The sequence below is a fragment of the Salvelinus fontinalis genome, chromosome 4 (assembly GCF_029448725.1).
Source record: "Salvelinus fontinalis isolate EN_2023a chromosome 4, ASM2944872v1, whole genome shotgun sequence".
Classification (NCBI taxonomy): domain Eukaryota; kingdom Metazoa; phylum Chordata; class Actinopteri; order Salmoniformes; family Salmonidae; genus Salvelinus; species Salvelinus fontinalis.
This window is the reverse complement of record NC_074668.1, coordinates 44,310,818-44,330,279: the sequence shown is the minus strand read 5'-3', so window position 1 is coordinate 44,330,279 and position 19,462 is coordinate 44,310,818. Positions and strand designations below refer to the sequence as shown.

The 19,462-nt window shown below is 41.7% G+C and overlaps 1 protein-coding gene across 1 annotated transcript in view; it reads left to right on the top strand.

Moving 5' to 3' along the window:
* ipo11 (importin 11) overlaps positions 1 to 19,462 on the top strand; it is a 229,252-nt gene that overhangs the window by 35,846 nt on the left and 173,944 nt on the right. The window lies entirely within an intron of this gene.

Sequence of the window (19,462 nt, the reverse complement as noted above, 5' to 3'; positions counted from 1 at the left end):
TTTGTGTGTTACAGCCTGAATTTAAAATGGATGAAATAGAGATTTTGTGTCACTGGCCTACACACAATACTTCATAATATCAAAATGAAATATTTACAAATTAATTAAAAATGGAAATCTGAAATGTCTCGAGTCAATAAGTATTCAACCCCTTTGTTATGGCAAGCCTTATGACTACATCTCTGTACCCCACACATACAATCATCTGTAAGGTACCTCAGTCGAGCAGTGGATTTCAAACACAGATTCAACCACAAAGACCAGGGAGGTTTTCCAATGCTTCGCAAAGAAGGCCACCTATTGAAAGATGGATAAAAAGAAAAAGCGGACATTGAATATCCCTTTGCGCGTGGTGAAGTTATTAATTACACTTTGGATGATGTATCAATACACCCAGTCACTACAAAGATACAGGCTTGCGGTGTACCAGGGTGTACCGACCCTGTTGTGGTTCGGGAGAGCATGGCCTAAAGGTCAAACACTCCCATGTGAGTGTCTCTCTCTCTCTTTCTGTATCTCTCTCTATACACTGGAGTTGTTTACCAAGATGACATTGAATGTTCCTGAGTGGCCTAGTTACAGTGTTGACTTAAATCAGCTTTTAAATCTATGGCGCGACATTGGAACGACTGTCTAGTTATGATCAACGACTAACTTGACGGCCCTTGAATAATTTTTTGAAAGAACGTGCAAATATTGTACACTCCATGTGTGCAAAGCTCTTAGAGACTTACCCAGAAAGACGCACGGCGTTAATCGCTGCTAAATGTGAATCTAACATGTATTGACTTCGGGGTGTGAATACTTATGTAAATGAGATATTTCTGTTTAGTTTTCAGTAAATTTGCTCAAGTTTCTAAAAACAACATGTTTTCACTTTGTCATTATGGGGTGTTGTTATACATGAGAGAAAAAACATTTAATTCATTTTGAATTCAGGCTTTAACGCAACAAAATGTGGATTAAGTCAAGGGGTCTGAATATTTCTAAGGGCACTGTATTTCTCTCGTACATTCATTCTCTGTAGTTCTCGATTGTATTTCCTTCCTCCGCCTGCCCATCCCTGCTGCTCTCGTCCTCGGTTTGATGCACGTGCTGTGCCAGCCTTGGCCTCTGGGTGTCTCTGTTTAGCTGTGTGCTGACTTCTCTGCTGTGTGTGTGTGTGTGTGTGTGTGTGTGTGTGTGTGTGTGTGTGTGTGTGTGTGTGTGTGTGTGTGTGTGTGTGTGTGTGTGTGTGTGTGTGTGTGTGTGTACAGATGCTCAGACTCTGAAGTAACACCATTTCCCCTCCCATGTTCTTTAAAGACGATAAGTCCTCAGCATATAAAATGATACAAAATACATAAGGCGTGGGGTCAGACTGGGCTGTGTGGGCAGTCTTTCCGAGACTCATTTAAACGGAAGTTTTTTAATGATGCGGGCAGTGATGATGATTTCAGTACTAAATGGCCCATCAACAAACACAGCTATCCTCCGCACAACCCAGTGTCAACGCGGTGGCTCATAGAAAACACCAGGAAACAGACAAAAAACAAGTCCAACTGAAACACTAATCGTTTTTACCAGAGTTTAAAGACTATAGTAGGAGAGACAAGAGTCGTTGTTACAATGCTTGATTCAAGTTCTAATCTTTTTGTCTGTCCATTTTGAATAAAACAGACGTTCATTTTTAAGATACACAAATGTTATGCTGTTTTTCTATATCCTTGGTGAGTAATCCGGTCAGAACTATTGACTTAAACCCAATCTATAAGGGTGCATCAACGTTTTCATACTCCCAGAAAGGATTTGATGCTACCATTGAGAGCTACTGCCCTGAGACAGTCTTAGTAATGAAGTATACCTCCATATTATTGCCTGGCATTAAGTCTCTGAACTTCCCTCTTCCTCAAACACCAGTATGTAGTGTTTGGCATTGGGCAGCCAGAGCTCCACATTCATCGATAATGAATCGTCTCCAATTTCAATTTCCCCTGTGAATTTTTTCACATTTGTAGGTCTGGGCGATATGGCCTAAGTATTATATCATATTTAAATAAAAAAAATGGGGTATTTGTTTGATATTTTATGTTTTGAAATATACTGAACATAAATGTAAACGTAACATGCAACAACTTCAAAGATTTTACTGAGTTACGGTCCATATTAGAGGTCGACCGATTAATCGGAATGGCCGATTAATTAGGGACGATTTCAAGTTTTCATAACAATCGGAAATCTGTATTTTTGGACACCGTTTTGGCCGATTTTAATGAATTATTTTTTTTTTTCCTACACCTTTATTTAATCTTTATTTAACTAGGCAAGTCAGTTAAGAACACATTCTTATTTTCAATGACGTCCTTGGAACGGTGGGTTAACTGCCTCGTTCAGGGGCAGAACGACAGATTTTCACCTTGTCAGCTCGGGGGATTCAATCTTGCAACTTTACAGTTAACTAGTCCAACGCTCTAACCACCTGCCCGTCTGTTACTTGAATGCAGTAAGCCAAGGTAAGTTGCTAGCTAGCATTAAACTTATCTTATAAAAAACAATCAATCAATCATAATCACTAGTTAACTACACATGGTTGATGATATTACTAGTTTATCTAGCGTGTCCTGAGTTGCATATAATCGATGCGGTACGTATCGTTGCTCCAATGTGTATCTAACCATGAACATCAATGCCTTTCTTAAAATCAATTCACAGAAGTACACTGCTCAAAAAAATAAAGGGAACACTTAAACAACACAATGTAACTCCAAGTCAATCACTCTTCTGTGAAATCAAACTGTCCACTTAGGAAGAAACACTGACAATAAATTTCACATGCTGTTGTGCAAATGGAATAGACAAAAGGTGGAAATTATAGGCAATTAGTAAGACACCCCCAATAAAGGAGTGGTTCTGCAGGTGGTGACCACAGACCACTTCTCAGTTCCTATGCTTCCTGGCTGATGTTTTGGTCACTTTTGAATGCTGGCGGTGCTCTCACTCTAGTGGTAGCATGAGACGGAGTCTAGAACCCACACAAGTGGCTCAGGTAGTGCAGCTCATCCAGGATGGCACATCAATGCGAGCTGTGGCAAGAAGGTTGCTGTGTCTGTCAGCGTAGTGTCCAGAGCATGGAGGCGCTACCAGGAGACAGGCCAGTACATCAGGAAACATGGAGGAGGCCGTAGGAGGGCAACAACCCAGCAGCAGGACCGCTACCTCCGCCTTTGTGCAAGGAGGAGCACTGCCAGCGCCCTGCAAAATGACCTCCAGCAGGCCACAAATGTGCATGTGTCTGCTCAAACGGTCAGAAACAGACTCCATGAGGGTGGTATGAGGGTCCGACGTCCACAGGTGGGGGTTGTGCTTACAGCCCAACACCGTGCAGGACGTTTGGCATTTGCCAGAGAACACCAAGAGTGGCAAATTCGCCACTGGCGCCCTGTGCTCTACACAGATGAAAGCAGGTTTACATTGAGCACATGTGACAGACGTGACAGAGTCTGGAGACGCCGTGGAGAACGTTCTGCTGCCTGCAACATCCTCCAGCATGACCGGTTTGGCGGTGGGTCAGTCATGGTGTGGGGTGGCATTTCTTTGGGGGGCCGCACAGCCCGCCATGTGCTCGCCAGAGGTAGCCTGACTGCCATTAGGTACCGAGATGAGATCCTCAGACCCCTTGTGAGACCATATGCTGGTGCGGTTGGCCCTGGGTTCCTCCTAATGCAAGACAATGCTAGACCTCATGTGGCTGGAGTGTGTCAGCAGTTCCTGCAAGAGGAAGGCATTGATGCTATGGACTGGCCCGTTCCCCAGACCTGAATCCAATTGAGCACATCTGGGACATCATGTCTCGCTCCATCCACCAACGCCACGTTACACCACAGACTGTCCAGGAGTTGGCGGATGCTTTAGTCCAGGTCTGGGAGGAGATCCCTCAGGAGACCATCCGCCACCTCATCAGGAGCATGCCCAGGTGTTGTAGGGAGGGCATACAGGCACATGGAGGCCACACACACTACTGAGCCTCATTTTGACTTGTTCTAAGGACATTACATCAAAGTTGGATCAGCCTGTAGTGTGGTTTTCCACTTTAATTTTGAGTGTGACTCCAAATCCAGACCTCCATGGGTTGATAAATTTGATTTCCATTGATCATTTTTGTGTGATTTTGTTGTCAGCACATTCAACTATGTAAAGAAAAAAGCATTTTTTGAGCAGTGTATATATTTTTAAACCTGCATATTTAGCTAAATGAAATCCAGGTTTAGCTGGCAATATTAACCAGGTGAAATTGTGTCACTTCTCTTGCGTTCATTGCACGCAGAGTCAGTGTATATGCACCAGTTTGGGCCGCCTAATTTGCCATAATTTTACGTAATTATGACATAACATTGAAGGTTGTGCAATGTAACAGGAATATTTAGACTAGTGGATGCCACCCCTTAGATAAAATATGGAACGGTTCCGTATTTCACTGAAAGAATAAACGTCTTGTTTTCGAGATGATAGTTTCCGGATTCGATCATATTAATGACCTAAGGCTCGTATTTCTGTGTGTTATTATGTTATAACTAAGTCTATGATTTGAATGAGCAGTCTGACTGAGCGGTGGTAGGCAGCAGCAGGCTCGTAAGCATTCATTCAAACAGCACTTTCGTGCGTTTTGCCAGCAGCTCTTCGTTGTGCGTCAAGCGTTGCGCTGTTTATGACTTCAAGCCTATCAACTCCCGAGATTAGGCTTGTGTAACCGATGTAAAATGGCTAGCTAGTTAGCGGGTTGCGCGCTAATAGTGTTTCAAACGTCACTTGCTCTGAGACTTGGAGTAGTTGTTCCCCTTGCTCTGCATGGGTAACTGTTAGGATATTTTATCAAGGTTTAAGATACATGATTAAATAATTCTACCCAGAAACTTAACCATTAGGATTAGAGGTTAGGTAGCATGTAGGGGGGTAGAAAGGAATGTCTGTGTGTGTGCCTAAAAAAAACTAAGTGGATCATTAACCTGTGTTTGAACCACTAATCTATAACTCTGTGGAGATAAGGGAAGACAGCTCAAGCCCCTCTGGGTTTTCCATATCTGGGGGGGGGGGGGGGGGGGGGGACTGGAACTGTCAGCTAAATGGTAATAAACTGAGAGATTTCAAGAGATAATTCAGATATTGTGTGTAAGGTATGTGCGTAAGTGTGTTGGAATGAACTTTTAAACAGCTTTGTCCTAGTCGGAGGGGGAGGGACTCTATGAGCTGTTTGTAATATATAATGTGAGGTACATGGTTTTTGGAGGGGAGATCTCTCGAGAATAAATGCTATTGATTAATTTGGACACGGGTCTCTGTCTATTTTATGCAAATAAGAATCTTACAAATTCTTATAAACGGATAGTGTTTGCATTGTTATAATTCAATTGGTTAACGAACATTTAGGAAACAAATTCTTTCATCAGTAACGGTGCTTCGAGGGTGGCTGTTGTCGTTGTGTTCCTGGTTCGAGCCCAGGGAGGAGCGAGGAGAGGGACGGAAGCTATACTGTTACACTGGCAATACTAAAGTGCCTATAAGAACATCTAATAGTCAAAGGTTAATGAAATACAAATAGTATTGAGAGAAATTGTCCTATAATTCCTATAATAACTACAACCTAGAACTTCTTACCTGGGAATATTGAAGACTCATGTTAAAAGGAACCACCAGCTTTCATATGTTCTCATGTTCTGAGCAAGGAACTTAAACGTTAGCTTTCTTACATGGCACATATAGCACTTTTACTTTCTTCTCCAACACTTTGTTTTTGCATGATTTAAACCAAATTGAACATGTTTCATTATTTATTTGAGGCTAAATAGATTTTATTGATGTATTATATTAAGTTAAAATAACTGTTCATTCAGTATTGTTGTAATTGTCATTATTACAAAAATAAAATGTAAAAAAAACGTCCGATTAATCGGTATCGGCTTTTATGGTCCTCCAATAATCGGTATCGGTATCAGCGTTGAAAAATCATAATCGGTCGACCTCTAGTCCATTTGAGGAAATCAGCCGATTTAAATAAATAAATAAATAATGCCCTAATCTATGGATTTCACATGACTGGGATTGCAGATATGCATCTGTTGGTCACAGATACATTCAAAATGTCTGTCACAGTGGGGCTCAGGATCTCATGGTATTTCTGTGTATTCAAATTGCCATTGATAAAATGAATTTTTGTTCGCTGTCCGTAGCTTATGCCTGCCCGTACCGTAACCACACTGCCACCATTGGGCACTCTGTTCACAACGTTGACATCCACAAACTGCTCGCCCACACGACGCCGTACACGTGGTCTGAGGTTGTAAGGCCGGTTGGACGTACTGCGAAATTGTATAAAATTATGTTGGAGGAGGCTTATGGTAGAGAAATGAACATTACATTCTCTGGGAACAGCTCTGGTGGACATTTCTGCAGTCAACATGCCAATTGCACGCTCCCTCAAAACTTGAGACATCTGTGGCATTGTGTTGTGACAAAACCGCACATTTTAGAGTTGCCTTTTATTGGCCACAGCACAAGGTGCACCTGTGTAATGATCATGCTTTTGAATCAGCTTCTTGATATGCCACACCTGTCAGGTGGATGGATCATCTTGGCAAATGATAAATGCTCACTTACACGGATGTAAACAAATTTGTGAAAAATTTGAGAAATACGTTTTTTCTGCGTTTGGAACATTTCTGGGATGTTTTATTTCAGCTCATGGAACATGGAAGTAACACTTTACATCTTGCGTTCATTTTTTTTGTTACGTGTAAAACAAATTCTCCGTAAGCTTTTTCAGTAGTAAGTGATTACATTGGGTTTTTCTCCATTTTGATTGTTTTATACTGTTCAAACTTCAACCAAAAATGATTTTCAGCAATTTCATAAATTTCTGCATTTCCCGCACGATATGGGCAAAGCATTCGAGGCATTATTTTTACCAAATATTGCAATTGTTATTTGACTTACAATTTAGATCAAACTGAGATCAAAACACTTGGCTGAACTGTTGAAATCATGGAAATAGAATAATTATTAGAATTCTATAGTTAGAATACAATAGTTGGCATTAACCCAAACCCATCCAAGCATCAATACTGGTATAGAGTAAAATACCGCCCAGCCCTAGCTCTGTGCTTCAAAGAAGGCCTTTTACCTCTGAATGATTAAAATATGTTAAGGAGTGTTTTAGTTAGTCCTCCCTACTTAACCTGTCCTCTGGTGTTGGCCTCCGGTTGGCTGAGGCTGAGCAAACTGATCTGAGAAGGTTGATATTTAGACTGAACAGTAAAAGTAACAGTACAGTAACTCTGCAGGCCTGGATTATATACTCGCTACATAGTGTGGTCCTCTAGCTCAGTTGGTAGTGAGTTTGATTCATGCGACCACATATACATGAAAAAAATGATGAACGCATAGGTCCATTCAGATAAAAGCGTCTGCTTAATGGCATACATAATAATAATAATAATAATAATAATATTAATGTAGGCCATATCTCTGTTCCTTTTCAGTAGTTGTGTGAAGCTGAGAAGCAGGTGTCTCAGTTCTCCCAGACAGACAGGTTGGACGGACTGATAAACAAGTACCAGGTTTTCAGTTAGGAATATGTGTCGCTGGATATTTGACTGGAATAGTTTTAATTCACCGGACATTTGAGAAATGTATGGGACCCATATGGTGTCCCCCCACGGTGCTCAGAATGACAGAAATCCTATTTAGATTATGGTCATTCGTATTGATAGAAGTCAAGGATGCAATGACGTGCGGTACTTCTTACCGGATTCTGATGTTCACTTTGAAGATGTTAGAATATCTGTCCACATTTACTTTTCCTCAGCTAACGAACAGAAAAATCACTAGCCAATATCAATCTACTATCCCCCATAGTGTTAAACTTGACCTATTCTGTTGGTCAGCTTGGAATGAACAAAATGGCCTATTCCATACACTCTGGGACAGTTGTGGTATTCCATACACTCTGGGACAGTTGTGGTATTCCATACACTCTGGGACAGTCCCAAACTCATACAACCAGTATGCCTAGGCTACATAAAAGAAAAGTAAAATGCAATGAGTCTGATGCAACAGATCCGAACGTTTAGCTTGTTCACATTTTAAGCGCAGCAATGCGCACAAGGCAGTAGGCTACGCACGAATGTTCGTTCCGTAATGAAATTAGTGGGAAAACACACACCGCTCATGTTAGCGGTCTCATGTGACAGATAAAAATATCCATTAGACATTTAGAAAGAGGACAGATCTAATATGCAACAACTAGCATAGGTTGAGCACGATACCTAACCCTAATTGCTACTGTAAGTCGCTCTGAATAAGAGTGTCTGCTAACTGACTAAAATCTAAATGTAATATGACTCGGATTATGCCTTTGGCACTTGGACAATGAAAGGACGTTTATCTAAAATAATTTCCTCCGCAGATATGGTCTGGTTTTGGCTTGGCTACTTTGAAGCAAGGTAATGCATGCCTCATAAAATGTAGTAAAACGTTCAGGTTTCAAACAATTAGGTATGTTTTCCAAATGCACGCTGCCACCAGCTCATTGCAAGTTGTTGTGTGACGCGCTGATGAGGCCCGCCTTCCGTTGCCTATGTATTCATTTGCTGTTTGAGGAGCTGTAACAGCAGCTCCCACACTGTCTGACAGATTTTTGGCTCAAAGGCTCTGTATCTGTGTGTTGTACGCATGTGATAAATAAAACACGTAATGCATATGATGTACACATGCCAATTTAATATACACTAAATTATGCAGATGAACTACAGACCGATAAGCATGACCAGTCAAGTGTTTCCATCGACTGCTATTTCCGTGAATAAATAGGCTAAAAAGCATTATTTTGCAATGGGATTTTTTCTTCTCCTGGACAATTGGGTGGCACCAATTTTATTTATCAACCAAAAGCTAACTATTACCGACTAACGGAAACCTGGACACACATGGATGGATGGGACATTAACTGGCTCTTGGTTTTATTGGCCATTGGCTGCTCCCTGTAAACACTGGTACTCTGCCAGCTGCACATGACTGCCTAGTGGGCTGCTGGTAGAAAATGACTGAGGAATGGGGAGAGGAGGAGGATGAGATACAGGGAGGAAATATTACTAAGAGAGATGGAGAAAGGGAGTAGAGTGTAAGGGAGGAGAGAATGAGAGAGGAATCACAAAGAGCAACTTTCATGAACAATTATTTTTTTTGAAAATCAGATGTTTTAGGCTTAGTTATAGTGAAACATGTCAATTCTGGTCTTCAATTTGACAGTTTGTCAAAAGTGATATATTTAGGTATTTTAAGTAGTCTAGTGCTTTTTGTCCCTAGCGGTTCAACTCTCCCATTGAAATCGTGATGTCGAGGCACCTTCAGAAGGTTCTATTATGTCATCTCAAGGTAAGGGTTCGGTATGAAATACACTCTCTTCTAGATGTGCTGGGTGGTACTTCCTCAAGGCTTACTATAAAAGCAGGTGACAGGCACTCCTTATTTGGCAATGTTCTTGGTAAGTGGAGTGTGCCAATATATTTTGCATACTTCCTTGAGTAGACTACTGACGTTAAACAAAATTCTAAAAGCAGTAAGCCATATTTCCACATATGACCAAATGCAATGTTTTTGCTTAACGTTTCATACACTTCTAATGTGCTTTTATGAAGAAAAAGATACATGTAGGCTATGAGTTCATTTGACCATTGGAAAAAGAGCTACTGCGTAAATACTGAAATGCGGGTTGGATGGAATTGAGGACCCTTATCTTCATTTTCAAGGTGATGATTGCACTTTTCTTCCCAACACATTACCACGTGAAATGTGAGTCCACAGTTCAAAGATTGAGGTGGCCCGTGGTGGATTCAGACTTACACCACAAGTGGCAGTAGATGTAAGGAACTCGCCGCCTTACCGCTGTGAGCTAACTGTCAAGAGCTGTATATGCTCTCGATGCACATAATTTTATCATCAGAGCGTGACAGTGGACTTCTGGGAAGTATGCTTTAGTAAGAAAGTGTTGCCGTCAGGTTCAACTGTTTACCCACCCCCAAAATGAATATTTATGAGCAATTCCCCCCACCCACAACTTCTCATCTGAACGCATTTTTTAAATGTATTATTATTTGAAGGGTTTGGGCAAAGGCTGAAATTGGGGTTGAGAGTTACCATTTAGCATGTCTTTTGAATTGGGGTTTTGGTAAAGAACCAGTAGTTCTTTACCAATAAAGAATATCACACTGGGTGAAATGCTATATAAAGCTTTGCAGATGATTTCATAAATTAATGACTTGAATGGAATGAAAATGGGCCAATAGATTACTATCACCATGGGAGCCATTAAGCTTATGAATATATCATGCGTTTAACATTTTAATTTTGATGACATCGTAATGACATGAATTAGACATATAATAGCCTATACATATCAGAATGATCCAACTCGAGCTTAGTTTGGGCTTTTAATGCTTTGAAAACTATGCAGAACTGGACTGGAAGCTTCTGGAACCGTAGAGGACATTCTAGTCATTTATACATTATCCAATTATCCTGGTGGAGTGTTCTCGCAGCCGGGGGGGGGGGGCTGCTGCGCAGAGTTAAGCATATAATAATACTTTGAGGGATGCTTATATTTGACCTTTTACACACTTATACAAGTGTTCATCGGTGCAAGTACACCTGGAGCAATTGAACTTCGGGATTCAAACCAGATTCTGGCACAACTCTCTAACCTCGAGGCTACCTGCTGCATAGTACTTGTACCACTGTAAATTTCCTTTGCGAAATGTTTCCTCATTGCAGAAAGTAGGTGCGGGACGATACCACTATCGCAAAAATGTAAACACGATGCAGACCAAACTATTTGGTCATTTAAAAACCTGCTGTATGTAAAATATGATTTATTATAACTTGACAAATAAATATGTTATTCTGGATGACAACATAACGTTTCCAACATTATGGCTGCTTTCCTAAAGAAGTTAAATCCGCTTCGTGTTTTTTTTTTGTTGCCACGATACGATTGAGCGTTGCGATACTGGTATTGTCCTGCCCCTAGCAGAAGGTCTACCAGGGTCTCATTCAGAAGGCCCAAACAGACTAGTGTTGTATGCCCTTTTATAGGCTTTAATGGACTCTACTGAAGTGAAGCGAAGGGCCGAGGAAACAGCTCTTGGGAGGGTGTTGTTCACGATAATTCCTGGGTCTATTGCCTTATTGTTCTGATAAAACTGTTGCCTATCTATATATCTATATATATATATCTATATATATATATAAAAAGGTTAATGACATGTTTTCGATCAACGTTATTTTCAGCACATTTTTTTCATTCTTCCACCATAGGATATAGTCCAGTCAAAAGTTCAGATATTCTGATATTAGTTCTGATATTCTGAAGTTGCTAGCCAAACTGGCTGGTTTTCCATTCTATTGGCATGGACATTCTAAGCAAAAAAAGGTTACCAACCAAGCAAGCTAGCTACTTCTCTTTTGCTAGCTAGCCAACTGAAGCTAACACATCAAGGAGGTGGAATGACAGCAAACCATGCATTTTCATTGGTTTTACCTTTGTTTCTATTGCCATTTCTTTGGATTTATCCATTATAGTGATCCTGATAAATACATTTCTCAGAGAAGCTGTCAGTCTCGTCACATTCATTCTTCACTATCGCACGGAAATTGCAAAAATAAATGCAACATTGTTGCCCAGGTCGGATAGGCAGGCAGTAAGGTTTAGACAAAGTCCAACTGTTGCAAACCAAATGCTAGCCCCCTCTTCCTGGGGGTTGGCACCAATTTTGTGGTGTTTAATTTAGGAGTCCTGTAGCCGTACTTGAAAATACATATTTTGTTTACTATTAACTTTACAAATCTCTAAAACTAGGCGAAAGGTTCATGGGATCAATAGACATCCTAAGTGGGATTTGTTCTTCCTGCCAAATATGTATCTGTTGCTCACAGTCCTTTCCACAGGTTTGGCATATCACCCATTTAAGAGCTCTGGTGTGGAGCTAGGCGCGGCCAGAGAGGAAGAGGTGCCCAAAATCTGTCCATGTGAGAAGCGTTTTTTTTTCGTATAGTGTGTCGAATTACATGAGGCTTATTTGATCTAATTTAAGTTTTGTAATCTTTAGGCTGTTACAAACGTACTGATATAAGGGTATGCACGTGGCATTCTGGGAACTTTTGATAAAAAAACGACTGCTGTGCACATGCGTATCTGCCCTCTCATTTGCTAGAATGTTCTCGCATGCCTTCAATCATTGAGGACTTGTATTTCCATTGGTAAAGCGGCCACTCGATTATCTTGACAATATAATAGATGATCTTTGACAGGGCCCAGTTGCAGAGACTCCCTCCGTGGTGCTCAAATAGCTGCAACATAGCATGGGGAAATAATGTCTAGATGCTTTTTTCCCGGAGAGATTAAATATATGAATTGCCTGGCTAGGCTGTAGGACACTGGATATGAATTGATAATGAACAGGTGTTACCTGGGGATTGAGGTGTATAACTCCCTGCTATCAGCCAATCATCATCCAGGATCCAAACAAATAATATGTAATTCAACCAAAGAAGGCTGCTTTATTGGTTTATATCACATAGTCTTATTTAAGACCCCTGTGGTTTCACATAATATTAATAACGGATTGGATTTATTATTTATACGGCTCCTCTCCAGGTCCCTCATGAGTGGATTAGATACTTTTATTATGCCACTTTTCCATGTGCTCATAACCTTCCATGTCAGGCTTAATAGTCCATCCCTGCACTGGGTTTCTTGACTGGCTTATTCAGAACGAAGTTTAAGGGAAAGGAAGGGCGCACGGGGGAGAGGAGAGAGAGCCGAGGCTCCTCCTCAACAATCCCACCGAGCCGTCCTGGTCTGCACTTATTATTATCGCCTTATTCAGTTATATTCCCCAAATTGCAATGTTTTTCAGAGATCCTGGATGGATTCTGTATTTGCTGTTTATTAAGCCTTGATTCAGGGAATCTTCCACCTGGGATTTATTTTTTATTTTTTATTGCTCCTTTTATTTAACCAGGTAGGCCAGTTGAGGTCAAATTTATTTATATAGCATTTTGTACATCAGCTGATATCTCGAAGTGCTGTACAGAAACCCAGCCTAAAACCCCAAACAACAAGCAATGCAGGTGTAGAAGCACGGTGGCTAGGAATACCTCCATAGAAAGGCCAAAACCTAGGAAGAAACCTAGAGAGGAACCAGGCTATGAGGGGTGGCCAGTCCTTTTCTGGCTGTGCCGGGTGGAGATTATAACAGAACATGGCCAAGATGTTCAAATGTTCATAAATGACCAGCGTGGTCAAATAATAATAATCACAGTAGTTGTCGAGGGTGCAACAAGTCAGCACCTCAGGAGTAAATGTCAGTTGGCTTTTCATAGCCGATCATTAAGAGTATCTTTACCGCTCCTGCTGTCTCTAGAGAGTTGAAAACAGCAGGTCTGGGACAGGTAGCACGTCCGGTGAACAGGTCAGGGTTCCATAGCCACAGGCAGAACAGTTGAAACTGGAGCAGCAGCACGGCCAGGTGGACTGGGGACAGCAAGGAGTCATGCCAGGTAGTCCTGAGGCATGGTCCTAGGGCTCAGGTCCTCCTCCTCCTCCGAGAGAGAATTAGAGAGAGCATACTTAAATTCACACAGGACACCGGATAAGATAGAACAAGTTCTCATTTACAACTGCGACCTGGCCAAGATAAAGCAAAGCAGTGCGACAAAAACAACAACACAGTGACACATGGAATAAACAAACGTACAACCAATAACACAATAGAAGAATCTATGTACAGTGTGTGCAAATGTAAACGAGTAGGGAGGTGATGCATTAAATAGGCCATAGAGGTGACATAATTACAATTTAGCATTAACACTGGAGTGATAGATGTGCAGATGATGATATGCAAGTAGAGATATTGGGGTGCGAAAGAGCAAGAGAATAAATAACAATATGGGGATGAGGTAGTTGGGTGTGCTATTTACAGATTGGCTGTGTACAGGTACAGTGATTGGTAAGCTGCTCTGACAGCTAATGCTTAAAGTTAGAGAGGGAGATATAAGACTCCAACTTCAGTGACTTTTGCAATTTGCTGCAGGGGGTGCTGTGCTGTTGGCCGGGGTAGGGTTAGCCAAGTGGAAGGCATGGCCAGCCGTGGAAAATGCTTATTGAAATGATCGATTATCGTAGATTTATCGGTGGTGACAGTGTTTCCTAACCTCAGTGCAGTGGGCAGCTGGGAGGAGGTGCTGTTTTGGAATTAGTGCTACTTGATGCAAATTTCTGTTTGAAAAAGCTAGCCTTTGCTTTCCTAACTGACTGATTTATATTTGTTTCCTGACTTACCTGAAAAGTTGCATATTGCGGTGGCTATTCGATGCTAACGCCACAGGATGTTTTTGTGCTGGTCAAGGGCAGTCAAGTCTGGGGTGAACCAAGGGCTATATCTCTTATTAGTTTTACATTTTTTGAATGGGGCATGCTTTTTTAAGATGGTGAGGAAAGCACTTTTAAAGAGCAACCAGGCATCTTCTACTGATGGGATGGGGTCAAAATCCTTCCAGGATACCCGGGCCAGGTCGATTAGAAAGGCCTGCTCGCTGAAGTGTTTTAGGGAGCATTTGATTGTGATGAGGGGTGGTCGTTTGACCGCAGACCCATTACGCACGCAGGCAATGAGGCAGTGATCGCTGAGATCCTGGTTGAAAACAGCGGAGGTGTGTTTGGAGGGCAAGTTGGTCAGGATGATATCTAAGAGGGTGCCCATGGTTACGGATTTAGGGTTGTACCTGGTAGGTTCCTTGATAATTTGTGTGAGGTTGAGGGCATCTAGCTTAGATTGTAGGACGGCCAGGGTGTTAAGCATATCCCAGTTTAGGTCACCTAACAGTACGAACTCTGAAGATAGATGGGGGGCAATCAATTCACATATGGTATCCAGTGCACAGCTGGGGGGCTGAAGGGGGTCTATAACAAGCGGCAACGGTGAGAGACTTGTTTCTGGAAAGGTGACATTTTTAAAAGTAGAAGTTCGAATTGTTTGGGCACAGACCTGGATAGTATGACAGAACTCTGCAGGCTATCTCTGCAGTAGATTGCAACTCTGCCCCCTTAGAACTGCCAATCTTGTTGGAAAATGTTATAGTTAGGGATGTATATTTCAGGATTTTTGGTGGCCTTCCTAAATCAGTATTCAGACACGGCTAGGACATATGGGTTGGCGGAGTGTGTGAAAGCAGTGAATAAAACAAATTTAGGGAGGAGGCTTTGGGTAATGTTCCTGGGATTTTTCAACCCTATTCATTACATCTCGAGTTCCAGCTCCTCCAGAGTAGTTCAATAACATTAGTGTTATAATGGGTGTCAGCAAAGACTGATGGATTATAGTCCTAAACTGGCACACTACACCCCTAATATCTCCTCGATTATTGTCTACATGAATCATCTTAATGGAGTAAATGTTAGAATAGGGAGGGAATATCAGTGCCTGTAAAATGCCTGTATGTCAGAGTGGTTGAACGGAATGAAGGAATAAATTACATGAAAGGCATACAGGAAATGTAGTGTTTTGGTTACTTCGAGTGAAATAGATTTATTCTTTACTTTATCCTTGGCACCATTTCCATCAAGCCTATAAAGTGCTGACTTGTGTGATGGGTGTTTCTTTGGCACTTTAATTTTAAGAGTAAATTACTTTGTTGAATGCCAATCTCAAGTTACTTTTTCATATACGCATTTGTGGATAATTCTTTGACGGTGTGACAGGGAATTGAAGCACCGGAAAAGTAAGTTCTCAATGACGATTAGCTTACTCCAGCATGGTTTTTTCTTTCTCTTTTCCACACACACACACACACACACACACACACACACACACACACACACACACACACACACACACACACACACACACACACACACACACACAGCTTGATTGTTAGAGTATGTGTGGCTGATGGGCGCAATTGAATACATACACTACCGTTCAAAAGTAAAGTTTGGGGTCACTTTGAAAAAACAAGGACATTTCTAAGAAAAACAAAAACAAAAGTCCATTAAAATAACATCAAATTGATCAGAAATATAGTATAGACATTAATGTTGTAAATTACTTTTGTAGCTGGAAGCGGCTGATTTAAAAAATAAAATGGAATATCTACATACTCGCAAAACACCAGTCTCAACGTCAACAGTGAAGAGGCGACTCCGGGATGCTGGCCTTCTAGGCAGAGTTCCTCTGTCCAGTGTCTGTGTTCTTTAGCCCATCTTAATCTTTTCTTTTTGTTGGCCAGTCTGAGATATGACTTTTTCTTTGCAATTCTGGAACTTCTGCAATTCCTAGAAGGCCAGCATCCCGGAGTCGCCTCTTCACTGTTGACGTTGAGACTGGCGTTTTGCAGGTACTATGTCATGAAGCTTCCAGTTGAGGACTTGTGAGGCGTCTGTTTCTCAAACTAGACACTCTAATGTACTTGTCCACTTGCTCAGTTGTGCACCGGGGCCTCCCACTTCTTTTTATATTCTGGTTAGAGACAGTTTGCGCTGTTCTGTGAAGGGAGTAGTATACAGCAGTGTACGAGATCTTCAGATTCTTTGCAATTTCTCGCATGGAATAGACTTCATTTCTCAGAACAAGAATAAATTGACGAGTTTCAGAAGAAAGTTATTTGTTTCTGGCCAATTTGAGCCTGTAATCAAACCCACAAATGCTGATGCTCCAGATACTCAACTAGTCTAAAGAAGGACCGTTTTATTGCTTCTTTATTCAGAACAACAGTTTTCAGCTTTGCTAACATATTTGCAAAAGGGTTTTCCAATGATCAGTTAGCTAATCCAATTGTATCATTTTAAAAAGGCTAACACAACGTGCCATTGGAACACAGGACTGATTGTTGCTGATAATGGCCCTCTGGGCCTCTGTACGCCTAACAAATTGGCCGTTTCTAGCTACAATAGTCATTTACAACATTAACAATGTCTACACTGTATTTCTGATCAATTTTATGTTATTCTAATGGACAAAATGTGCTTTTCTTTCAAAAACAAGGACATTTCTAAGTGACCCTAAACATTTGAACGGTGGTGTATGTTAGCGGCAGGTGGGTTGACGAGATGTTAGTCTGTGTTTTTGCAAAATGAAAGAGGGAGCGACGGAATGAGATTGAGTGGGGCTGGGAAAGAGGCCTTAAAAAGTATTAAAAGCTTTTATCTGTGCTAGTGTTTGAATAATGAGGCTTCTTTCCTTCAGTGGAGAGGAGGAACAGGCCTCTTTTGTATCAAATACATGTATTGTTCGACAGGCGGGCTACCTTCATTCAAATTCATTGATGACTGAGACCTATTATGTCCTTCTCCTCTCTGTCATCCTCTCTCTCAATCCTCTTTTCTTTTTATTCCTATTTCTGTCTCTAAACACCTCTTCCTCCTCTCCTTTTTTCTCCAGACATCTTTTCTCCTCTGTCTTATACCTCTCCCCATGTTTTTCTCATCGGTCTGGCCCCTCTCTTTCGCTCTGATCCTCTGAAGGCCCTTTTGTTCATCTTGTGACTGACAGGTAGGAGGGATTGAGCACGGCGTGATAAACGAGTGTCAGGAACAGGCACATACACAAACTCACCATGATGAACGAGTGTCTGGATGGATGGGACCTTGTTTGGGGCTTTGATATTCCATACCTTGTTGCTTGAAAACGGAATGGAGGGATGAGCGGAATAAATAACATTCAGCAGTCTTACTAATGTGATACTTTATGCTTGACTTTCGGTCAAGCAAGGTGGCGGTAGTGTGGTGGTTTGGGGATGCTTTGCTGCCTCAGGACCTGGATAACTTGCCTTAATTGAGGCAACCATGATTTCTGCTCTTTATCAGATCATTTTGCGGGAAAATGTCAGGTCATCCATCTGTGAGTTGAAGCTGAAGAGCAGCTGGGTCAGGCAGCAAGACAATGATCCAAAACACACAATCAACTCTACATGAAAATGGTTGAAAAGCAATGAATTTCAAGTTTTGGAATGGCCTAGTCAAAGTCCAGACCTAATCCCAGTTGAGATGTTGTGGCAGGATTTGAAATGAGCGGTTCATGCTGGAAAACCCACAAATGTCGCTGAGTTAAAGCAGTTCTGCATGCAAGAGTGGGCCAAAATTCCTCCACAGCCATGTGAGACACGGCTCAACAACGACAGGAAGCATTTGGTTGCAGCTTTGCAGTTAAAGGTGGCACAACCAGTTATTGAGTGTAAGGCAATTACTTTTTCACACAGGGGAATTGGATGTTAACTTTTGATAATTAAATAAATCAAATAAGTATACTATTTTTGTAAACTCAGGTTCCCTTTAACTAATATTAGGTTTTGGTTGAAGATCGGATTAACATTCAGTATAAAAAATATGCAAAAACAGAATCGGAAAGGAGACAAATACTATACCACGGCACTGAACAGAGCATTTGGAAATATTCAGACCCCTGGACTTTTTCCACGTTATGTTACAGCCTTATTCTAAAATGGATTTAATTGTCCCCCCATCAATCTACACACAATACCCTGCAATGACAAAGCAAAAACTGTTTTTTAGAAATCTTTGAACATTTATTTAAGATAATAAACTCTCACATTTACATAAGTATTCAGACCCTTTACACAGTACTTTGTTAAAGCACCTTTGGCACCGATTACAGCCTCGAGTCTTCTTGGGTTTGACGCTACATGCTTGGCACACCTGTATTTGTGGAGTTTCTTACATTCTTCTGCAGATCCTCTTAAGCTCTGTCAGGTTGGATGGGGTGCGTCGCTGTACAGCTATTTTCAGGTCTCTCCAGAGATGTTTGATGGGGTTCAAGCTGGGCTCACGCTGGGGCACTCAAAGACATTCAGAGACTTGTCCCGAAGCCACTCCTGCATTGTCTTGGCTGTTGGAAGGTGAACCCTCACCCCAGTCTGAGGTCCTGAGTGCTCTGCGGCAGGTTTTCATCATGGATCTCTCTGTACTTTGCTCCGTTCATCTTTCCCTAGATCCTGACTAGTCTCCCAGTGCCTGCCACTGAAAAAGATCCCAACAGCATAATGCTTCCACCACCGTGCTTCACCGTAGGGAGAGTGCCGGTTTTCCTCCAGACGTGACACTTGGCATTCAGGCCAAGGAGTTCAGTCTTGGTTTCATCAGACTAGATAATCTTGTTTCTCATGATCTGAGAGTCCTTTAGGTGCCCTTTGGCAAACACGAAGTGGGCTGTCATGTGCCTTTTACTGAGGAGTGGCTTCCATCTGGACATTCTACCATAAAGGCCTGATTGGTGGAGTGCTGCAGAGATAGTTGTCCTTCTAGAAAGGAACTCTGGAGCTCTGTCAGTGACCATCGGGTTCTTGGTCACCCCCCTGACCAAGGCCCTTCTCCCCCCGATTGCTCAGTTTGGCAGGGCGGATAGCTCTATGAAGAGTCTTG